An 11,713-nucleotide genomic window follows, 5' to 3' on the forward strand; every position below is an offset into this window, starting at 1 on the left:
AATCCAAAGACGTGTTGGGCGAGCGTGACGGGTGAGGAAATATGTTCTCTCCTACGGCGTGTGTTTGCTCGGGCTCTGTGGGGCTGCCTTCAGGCCTGGACTGGATGACGCTGAACATCACAAGTGCCGGAAATACCTTTAAAATTAAGGAATAAACTCCACTGCCGTGAACAAGCCACAACGAATACTCACAGCCTTAGCTACAACATTTCTTTTTACTCAATACCTGGTTTGGAAAGAAATTGAAGGAGACCTGTTAAGCATGGCTACGTTTACGGCAGTCATGTTAGTTTGACAGATTACATTCCTCCTTCAATAAGGGAACATGATATTCAAATGACGGTGGTTTTCAGTTGCCACAGTCATCAACGTCCGACCATTTTTTTCACTGATATTCTAACGATATTTTCCATTTCATGGATCTCACAAGAACCTAGTCAGATGATGATTTCTCTGCCCAGATCTTCACTGATTTCTAGACTATTTTAATAAAAGAGGGCCACTGTGTTCTCTGGTGAACTCAGCAATAACAAAAAACATTGATTTTCTTCTCAGGACATGACTCTTGGTAGGACTGGGAGCCATAGAGATAGACAGGAACTATAGCACTTAATTAGTCACTTAATCCACAAATCTGCATGTCTTTGGATTGTGAGAGGAAACCGGAGAAGAAGAAAGACTTTTGTTCCAACGGGGTTGAACATGGGTCTGTCTTCTTGCTGCAAAAGCAAGAGTGCTAACCACTACACCAACAATGCAGGTGTGGGAGATGTTCAAATGAATTACATAGATCCTCGTAGGCGTTAAGTACAATTTCTAGTAACAAATGATGAATCTGTTCCCCTACGAAATGTCCCTAAATTACCTCGCAGTGTCTCTCTCTCTCAGTTTATTTGCGGCAGTTAACCTAGCAGTAGTTGCGTAAATTAAGTTGTTTTGGCTGGTGGGCCTTCACTATAGGAAATAGCAGCAGCATACTGTAGCAGCTGTTTTTATTACAGAGGTGACCACAAATTTTGAGTTCCGCCTCACTATATGCAAACCATATGGTTACTGACTTCTTCTGGTTGATGCTCAGTAGGTAGGATATGTTTTTTTTTTTTAATGATAGTGTAAAAGAGCAAAACAGTTCTAGTTGTTCAGAGGAGATGCAGAAATGTTGAGCTGTGAAAAAGTTTTACACCTCAGTCGCTGTTAATACAAAGTGCATGAAAATTGGTCAACTTGGGAAAAAGGGACATTTTTATCCATAGTGAAATGCATGGTTTTATAGTAGGTCGATGCAAAATGTACCTCAGTCCTACCCTTATACACAAAAAACTGCATATAGGAAACTAAATGTAAAGCTTGCAAATCTTAATTCAGCCACAGCAGTCTTTACGACTGAGCACGTTTTTAAAATATGTGGCTTACCTTGGACCTTATCTTAAAAACATAAATCAGTTCCTTTTCTTTTTTTACATTTCTCAACTGTCATAACATGAGCACCAGAGGAGGAGACAGGAGTACTTCCTGTTTTTTTTCCAACCATCCATGTTTTTGCGCTCAGATGGTACCCAGCTGAATAGGGTCTATTAATTAAGGATGGATAGGTAGCAGTGCTTTTCCTGAAGCATGACCTCCTGTTGACATTGGAGCAGAAGTTTCCTCTGGTGTCCTCTCCTGCTCCATCGGCCTGTTGGCCAACTTCCTGCCTTCACTTGAACTGTCTCAATAAAACATAAAGAACAAAGATATAAAACGTGGAGGAAAGAGTGAAATGCACCTTTAGGAACATTAGTCTTTCTAATCCAATTGGGACCCGAGCTATGCAAACACACACAGTTGCGCACACACACTCACACACACACACACACACACACACACACACACAGTCGGTTACGGACACACAGCCACACACGGCAGGAGGCTAACTGCTCCAAGTGGGAGCTGTGCTGCCGAGGGCCGGATGAAAGGAAACACTAAAACTACAACTAGGGAAAGACAGGTGGCCAGTTTGGCTGCTCCACACACCCGCACACACACACACACACCCACACACCCGCACACACACACCAACTCCTTCCTCCTCAAACCCCCTGTAGTGCACACCTGTGAAAGTGCCAAATCCTGGACTTTACCTCACTCAGCTCCCCTGCTTTCTTCCTACTTCCCTTCTTCGCTCTATCTCTCCCCCACGATGAATATTCTCCTTCCTTCTGTGTCTCCTTCAGCTCTACTGTGTAAACATTCCTTTTGAAAGCTCGTAGCCTGGCTCGCCTTTTAATTGGTTGTTAAAAAGACATTTCCTGCTGAAGAGGATACCACTGTGGAAGCCTCTGTGATTGTTTGATTGAATGTGTGTGTTCCGGTGAGTGATTTCCCCCGACAGCAAATGCTGAAATTAATTTCTGTTGATTGCCAATTTTCAACATAATACATTGTTTCTATCTAGTATGGTTTTAAACTGCAGTAACACAGACAATGCATTGTGGGTGGTCAGTTTAAATCAACAGCTAACAGGCTGTATACAGTAGAGTACAATACAGTTTTTTTTTTTTGTTTTGTTTTTTTAAATGAGTTTTTTATTTGGAACTCCTGCAATTCAAAATTGGAAGACCACTTTCTTTCCAGTGGAGGATGCACTTTCTACATCTACAAATCATAAGGTAATTCAAAACAAAAATACCAGTATATTCATCCTATTCATTCCCATAGACTATGTGTTCTATCAAGTGATAAGAAAATATAGCTAACTAGTGAGTTTTTACCACTTCAACTACTTAACTGAGTCCGTATTGCAGTATATATATCAAAAGTGCTAAACTGAGCTGTCACACTGCATTTCACTCTTACTGTATTAGATTGTGAAAACATTTTATATAAAAGGCTGTAAAAATGCAGTATATTGCTTAAAAAAAATATAGAAATAATTGTACAGTATGTATACTGTTTAATTATGATTCTGTGACTCTGTTGCCAGCTCTTTACCTTCATTTTAAAGAAAGATTAGACCAATAAGGCTGCAGAGGTAAATGTTTGTTTAGTCAAAAACTGTACTGTTACTCCTGCACATCTATTGTCAGCTGATAACATACAGAAGTGCATCAACTCCTGTCCTTTACTTTTTAAGTTATGCTGCTTAAAGTCAGAGAGAAAAAAAGAAAAATGCCCTCTCTGGTGGAGGTAATAATAGAGAAAAAAAACCACACCAGCATTTCCCATCATGTGAAATGTTGCAAATCGTGTGTAATGTCTCATGAACACATCCTGAGTTTTAAAGGACAGTTGTGTCTCTGCAGCTCCTCTTATGTCCTCTCTGCAGACATATTTTCATACACCGAAGCCCAATGTGTGATCAGGGCCAGAGAATAATAATGTGATTCTTCACTTCTGAGTTGATGACTGTTTCCCCATTATGCTCCTCCATATTTTATTTTTTCGTTTTTTTAAACATAGAATTCTCCCTGGTAGCTGACGATGATTGTCTGGACTCAGTATTAATGTCTGTCTGGAAAATATACCCTGATGAGAAAAACCAAAATGTCCAAGAGACCAAAACCACAAAGACAAATGTGTCCTATCATTTAAAAGCCTTAATAAAAACAATTAATGATGAAACACTTGAGAGCAGTACAGAGTGGAACTTGGGGTTTTTGAAGGTGGGCTTTAAACTGGTCTATAAAAGTTTATCCATTTCTTTATACTGGGGGAAATATTCAAATTTCAGAGACATGATGTCTATTTTTTTGAGCCACTTCATTCTCACTATGTTGATTTCTCTATCTGTTTTAAATGATTTGTTTGTACATTTTCATCTCTGTTCTTAATCACTCTAACCTGCTGCACATCCTCTCCAGTTCTGTCTCTCTGTCTCGCCAATCGGTACAAGTCCTTCTCCTTCCTAAGTGTCCAATATGTATTTCATACACCTCACTATTACCATTCACTATTAAATGACTAATTCTAATTCTATAAGCCTTCTCCTTTCTCAGCTCTCTCTTTACCACACGTCTGGACTCTCAGTACTCCTTCCTACTTTCCTCGTCTGTCCCACGTTTTCTTTCCTGTACTTCCTCGTTCCACCACCAAGTTGCCTCGTCTTCTTTCCTCTGTCCAGAGGAAACACCAAACACCTTCACCATGTTAGCTGCACTTTCTCAGTCATCTGGTCACTCTTCACTACCTCTCCGAATCTGTCACAAGTCCTCGCTGAACTGTGCACAACATTCTTCCTTTTTTAGCGCCCATCATTTAATCTTTGGCTCCGCCTTCACTTGCTTACTCTTCTTGGTTTCCAAAGTCATCCTAATACAGACTACCATCCGACACTGCCTAGCCACGCTCTCCCCTGGCATCACCTTTCAGTCTAACCCAACACCTCTGTTCCCTTCACCAACATGCAATGTTGTCAGGATCACATGTTCAAATTAAATATGAATATACTGAATATGAAAAAGGTGCTCATGGCACAAAAAAACACACACAATAAACTGGATGTGAACATTCAAGCTTCATGAAACCTCAGAACACTGACAGAACTCTAATGTAAAAATGAGCAAAGCTATTTTGAACGTCAAAAAATATTTTACACATAATACGATAAAACAATTGTTAAGTGCTGAAGGGATTTACATTTCCGGCTCGGTGCCACAAATGTAAAACAGAGCCAACCAAGCACAGGCTCGATGACCGCCATCTGACAATCAGTGGAGATTATGAAATCTCAGTAACCAAAGGAAAACAGAACATTTTCAGCAGGCCATGTTGAGCTCTTCCTCCTTTACTGTATTAAGATGTCAACTAAGAGAAAACACTGGGTGACTTACACCAACCTCTCCACTTTGGTGATAGATGGCGACTGACATAGGTGGAGGTTGACAGACACACATTATTTCATTTTATAGGATTTGTGAATCAGGAGACACTTTGGATTTTATTAGCCTCAAAGTGGGCGTGTAGTGTACCAATCCAACTGTGAACACATGCCGCCCTGCCCAGAGTGAAAACCTGGGATCACATGGACAAAGTTATAGGCACAAGACAAGAAATTAAAAGAAAGACTAAAAATAACAGGTTTCATTCAAACTTAAGTGACGGCAAATTGGTGTTTCCAGCCCACATTAATATGACACTGACTTTGAGATGAGAGGTTTGGGAGGGGCGAAAAGGAGGAGTAGGTACAGATTGAAGCAATCCCCACAAAAAAAAAGAAATAGAAAGAAGGAGATGATGAGAGGGAGAGAATGAGAAGAGAAGCCAAGCCTTCAGTCAGTAGCAGCTTGCCAGAGTGTTGCTTTGCTTCGCCAGGTCCCTGTGCTCTCTGCTCTGTCCTCTCCAATAAGACCCCTGGTTTAAAGCTGGAAAATTCCCTCCAAGCTGTCAATCACCCACTTTAATAAAAACAAAGTATAACATTGCGGTCTCGCTCGCTCTCCGTTCCCCCCCGAGAATTAGAATGCAAGGTTTTGTCTGCGGAACTGTGAAAATCTCCTCTGCTTTTATTAGCAAAGCCCTGGTTCGACCGAAACCCTGGAAAAATCTGGCCACTCTCTGCTGTACGTCTCACATCTGGACTACATTAGAGCCAACCACCTGGACCCATACCAAACCTGAAATGAAACTGGGGGTATTACAGAAAATAACTCCAGGATCTGCCTGCACACACACACACACACACAGACAGACAGACAGAGATACATATCTTCCATTATTCACGCACACACAACTGTGTGTGTGTTGCTACACTCCTGACATGGTTCATTCACCCCGCTGTTTCTCCTGTTTTCTATTCCACGCTTAATCAGATTTCCTCAAGGAAAACCAGTCTTAACCTGCATGATGAGATCTGATTTGGCTCACTGACTGACTGACTGGGTGTCTGGGTGTTTCTTTTAATGGTTGTTTGGTTAACTCACCACCCCATTGGCCGGTTGGGTGCTGACAAGCTGGCTAACATGGCCGACAGGATGAGGGATCGACTGTCTGACTGAGCGGCCACTCTTACTGACTGACTGAGTGGCAGCTGCAACACACAGGATGTGCACGATTAATGAGCTCCTTCTTTAACCGATCCAAGAAGCACCGCTTGAATTATGGATTTTAGATCTGAGCGAACTCAGTCGGCCGCCATGTTGACTTTAAATCTTTAAGGCAACTTCTCATCACAGGATACGACCTCTGCCCCGTCAGCCATTAATCTACACACTTTACATCTTGTCAAATGCAGGATGTCTGGTGATCCTCTACATTTTTCTTATTGTCAAATATACAACAAGAATCATGTCCTACAACCATCAATAACACATTGGCGAGCCACACAATTCAAGTGGATGAAATGTGCAGGCAATGTAATGAACACGGACACAGTCGTTTGTAATACACTGTCAATCAGGGGAATTTGTGGCTGAGTGCATCTTTTAATATCGCTATGATATTGTGTATGAAGTTTAATATGCCAAAGAAAGACCGAAAGAACATTGTGACATGACTTACATAGACTGTTATCTTTTTCCCTGAATTATAAACTCAAACTCTGTTCCTATACTCAAAGGTTTTCAGTTAGGCCGTTTACATGTGAGCTGCTTCAAGAGGTACAAGAGGTGTGTATTTTCCTATATTTAAATATATGTGGAAAAACTACATTGTCTGGGTGTTTACTGAAAATAAATGATTAAACCCTTCTAGAAAAAGATAGTGTGTATTTGTGGCCAGTCTGCAAGGACTTGTGTCTTGAGCAGAAACTATATGTAGATATAGTTTCAAAATAACACCAGTCTACTACTTAAAAGTCAATTATTGTAAAGGTATTCAAAGTAAAGGGGACGTAAACAGGATTGAGGTAAAAAAAAAAAAAAATTGATTTTTACATTATGCTTTACAATGAATATTAATACTAAACTACTCAAACCTTCATGGCTGTAGATTTCAGACCAGATGCTAAGGTGACAGGTGCAGTGTGCATCAGGTGACCTCACCTTCTGTACTGTAATTAGGAGTAAACATAGAACTACACACACACACTTGCACACTGCCAGCTGGTTGTATTCCAAAACCACTCTCGGCCTCCCTAAATCACCAAGGTAATGTGTTAGTAGAGGCAGAACAAAATGAAATGAAAATAAACATGGCAGAGCAACGTTTACAGCCCAGAACCCAGTATCACTCCCCTCGGTGGAAAACACACCATAAATTACTGCAGATCAGTTTGTGGAATTCTGGAGGAAAAAAAAAAAAGTTCTGCACTCCAAACCCCCCGCCCTAAGAAAAGGGCAGTTGATTTATATCAGCATTAAATGTGTGTGCATGTGAGTAAGTGTGTTGTGTGTGAGGGTGATTGTGTGCCTGGTGGGTGTCATTGTGTGCATCTGCTTGTTTATGTAAAAGATTTGTCTTGTGTGTGCAAGAAATACACAGACAGACAGAGTTTTACAGCAGCAAATGGCTCTGTACATTTCTTGCTCTATAGGCAGCTGGAGATTGTCCTTCGCTCATAACAACAATATGTTCTATATTAACCCCACCCATCACTACTGTCAACGTTTGGCTCCAAGCGCAGACTCGTCCGCACACGTTTGTAAAGTCCTCCGACTGGTACTATAGTTTAGAGCCAATAAAAAAGGACAAGACAAAATCATCAGTGTCAAGGCAGTTCACTGGGGAGAAATTCTCCTGAGAGACATTCATTCATTGTCTACCAATAGGGGCAAAAGGCGGGGTCACACCCTGAACAGGTCACCAGTCCATCGCGGGACCAACAACCATTCAACCTCTCACACTACGGTCAACTGTGTTTTTGAACTGTGGGAGAAAAACCACACGCACACAGGAGAACATGCAAGCTCTGGGATCAGAACCGGTGACCTTCTTGCTGTGAGGGAACAATGCTAGCCACTAGACCATCATGTGATCCCTCCAGAGAGACAACAAATGTAAAATCACTGAACTCTTTGATGTAGGCAACCAGAATGCTGGTGAGACTCCGCTCTGATCCTAGTTTTGCGATCCCTTTGCACGCATACATTTAACCCTGCTTTAAACTTTTAGTTCTGTTTTGTTCTCCACCAAATCCTGAGAAAAACTACTTGGCTTTTTTCACAGCTACAATCATGTAACTGTGGCTTTGTGTTGTTTTATTTACTTACTTAAATTGAAGTGTGCTCTATAATTAAACAGTGCAGTAACTGACACAAACAGGCTTCGCAGAGCTGTGGAGAACGACTATGTTGGCGGTAAGTTTGTGTGACAGACAAACCGTGACAGTTGAAGTGGTTCCCCGACTGTAGGAAGCCTGAACTGTGCTCTCACAGACATTGTAATGCAGATTATGCATTTGTATAAATGCTCCAGCCAGAAGAACTTGATAAGAAAATTGGTAGGCCCCATTGGTAGCAATTACAGCCGTGAGCCAATGTTAATCTCTGCACATCTGGACACTGCAATTTTTATTCCAATCTTTGTAAAATTGCGCCAGCTCCATCTCACAGAGTGGGAAAAATGAGCTAAATGAAACTGTCAAGGCCTCGTCCACTTTCTCAGTTCAGCTGAGGTTTGGCCTCGGGCTGGGGTTTGGCTCTGTGTTTTGGGGTCAGTGCCCTGTAGAAGGATCAGTTCACTGCAACAGGTTTTTTTTTTTCACCCCCTTCACATTCATTTTCAATTTAAAGAGAAACTGTGCCGCCACCAGCAAGAGGATGCTGTCACCATTGAGCTTTTATATAGTTTATACAGTGGTCACACAGATGTTTTAACTCTATTTTTAAAGATAACACTCTCATATTTCACTTAGATTGTTTTTACCTATAAAATACTCAAATATCACACGACAAAGCATTGACCCAAATACAACATACCTCTATTAAACAAAACAAAAACAACCAGCTCAATGCCTCTAAAACAATAAAGCTAAATGAATATAAATCATACATAAAATGTCCATGACTTCACCTCCTGTAACTTCAAACTCAAAGAAATGTAGACAAACAAACACACCACATAAATGGTAAATGGTCTGAATTTATATAGTCCTTTTCTAGTCTTGATGAGCACTCTTTACACCACATTCACTCATTCACACATCTATGTGCAGCACATTTTCTGTCACACATCTATCATAATCTGTCATACCCACTCACACGCTGCCGACACCACGCTCAGGTGAAACTCAGGGGTGTTAGGTGTTTTGCCCAGGGACACATTAGCATGTAGACTAGTGGAGCCACGGATCAAACCCATGACACTTTGGTTGAAAGACAACCCTCTCTACCGCTGAGCCACGGCAGCCCCAGATAGACAAAAAAACAACAACAACAGAAAAGCAAATAGGCACACATCCAATTTACACAATATTCAAATAATGCATTTTTCCAGGGCAACAGTGTTGGAGGGCACACACATTTCCTCTAATTAGAAATTGCAAAATTATTATTATTTTTCTTTCAAAAAAACCAACGGCAATTTTTAGACTTCAAGAACCCAAACAATCAACATGAAAGAGAAGAAGTAATGGCAACAACACAAACACAAAAACAGGCTCCTATTGAACAATACCAGCGTTTAATCACACTCGTGTCCACTCATAATGTGTCGCACTTCATCATCAACATCATGTTCTATTAAAGAAGACCTGAAACTAGCAATGGAGACATTAAGTCCTCAGGAAAAAGCTTAGTGAAATAATAAATCAAGTGAGAAGTATGATTTTTTTTTGCAATCAGTGAAGTCACTCCCAATGGCTGGTCAATTAATTCTTATTTCCTGGTTGTCTTCAGGAGGAAACCAGAAGAATATTATCAATAACTGATATGTTGGCTGCGTCAGATGACTGTATTGGTTCTGCCAGAGATTTCTTACTGTTAAAAGGGAGTTTTTTTCCTCTGACTGCTGCCTGTGTGAACTGTTCGGTCTCTCTAAAATAATTGTGTGGTCTTGACCTCGACTACGTAAAGTGCATCGAGATAATGTGTGTAATAAATCGATGCTGTACAAACAAAGAAAATGACATGAAATTGAAATCTTCATGAAGGAAAGAGCAAAAAAACAATCAAGGACCCATGTTTTGGTGATGGTTCAGATTCATCCAATCACATATCTGGATTTTCTTCTGGAAAAGAACAAATTCAAACAGATCTAAATGATTCTGTGTAACAAACCGTGTGACATGCCAGGTCATAGAAGGCCAAAATAAATCAATGGTTGTGTCAAAACCTAAATAAAAATACTTGAACTATGGTCTGAAAGTCTGTAATAACTATTTTTACAACCCCTCACGGCAAAATCAGTGTATAAATGAGTGATTTGTCCCATGTTGTATGGTTTAAATGCAGGAGGCCTGTGTCTCAATCTCTTCAAGAGTTTACTCTACGTGTAAAAAGCTTGTGTCCCATTTTCGGCATAGAAGTGAATTGCTCTGGCATCTTGGCATAGTGTTTCTAATAAGTGCAGGATTGTACACTGGCAGTGCCTCAAATGGAAAAAGGGGCATCAGTCACAAGTGTGTGGTTGGAAATTGAACATACGGGAGAGTCTGCACATTGCAAATGACTGACTACATTGGTCATCTCACGTGTGGATATCAGAGGTTACATTTCATTGTTGTCAAAGTTTTAACCTGGTTTCCATCCTCTTTTGCACTTTAGCCGGGCCATATTCGTGTGTGTTTGTGCGCGAGATTAATGTGTCATGGACACAAATTGGAGGCATTTGTTAGGTCAGGTTAGTGCAGTATCTGATTTCATAGCTGGTGATTTAAAGGAAAATTGTTTGGAATGTGCTACAGATGTGAGTGGTGCAACAGCAATGAGAAATGCCAGGATTTGTGTTTCCCAATTTGAAGGGCCCGTATTATTCATATTTCCTATGTAACACTGCAGCGCATGTGTGTGAGTAAATGCATCTATTTTATGAACATTTTAAAAGAATGTTTTTGCTTCTGGCAAAACGGTGCAAAGTCTAAGGCCAGAGAGCCACACTGCTCCTCTCGAGGATAGAGCTCTTGCCTATTTTTCCACAAAGCTGGGCACCGTTCACAGCCAAAACGTTCAAACAGAGAGTGAAAATAAATGACCTTTTACCACAGTTTCAATCTGTCAGATATGTCACAAACACAACACTTTGTGTCGTCCGTCCATTGTTGCTAAACAACCAAAACCTGGGAGCAGCAGAGATGACCACGCAGCCTCACTGAACTAATTTACACATAAAATGATCAGCATTTGCCAAAAACCTTGCTGTGTCTGCATAAATCCTCTCCTTCACCAACTGATGTTTTTATGTCAACGTGATGCGAATGAGCCCATATAAACAGTCAAGTTGTAACAGATGTGCTTCGTGACTGCGTCACCCGTGTTTATGGGTGTGTCTCCATAGAAAATAATGTATTTCTGCACACAAAAGACATGTCAACTGCCCCTGAGACTCATGCACCGATGTAGGGCTTTGCATGGATTTCTTTGTAAGATCACATATTCACTCTCCTCAATGGCATAAGAATACAATGTTGAAAGAAGGCAGACATGCACCTTCAAAGACTCAAAATGAAACATTAATGATAGTCCTGAGAAGCTGCAGGCTACTTTACTAGCACCCATTTGAAATGTCAAAGCCAATACATAAAAAAGTACGTGTCTGAGAGAAACAAAAGATAGTGAGGGTCATCCAAAAATGATCCAAAGACAAGGGAAGAAGCTGAATTTCCTCCAGACCCTACAAAATAACTCCAAAACCCTGAGGGTTG

Source organism: Solea solea, chromosome 13, assembly GCF_958295425.1.
Source record: "Solea solea chromosome 13, fSolSol10.1, whole genome shotgun sequence".
In the NCBI taxonomy this organism is placed as follows: Eukaryota; Metazoa; Chordata; class Actinopteri; order Pleuronectiformes; family Soleidae; genus Solea; species Solea solea.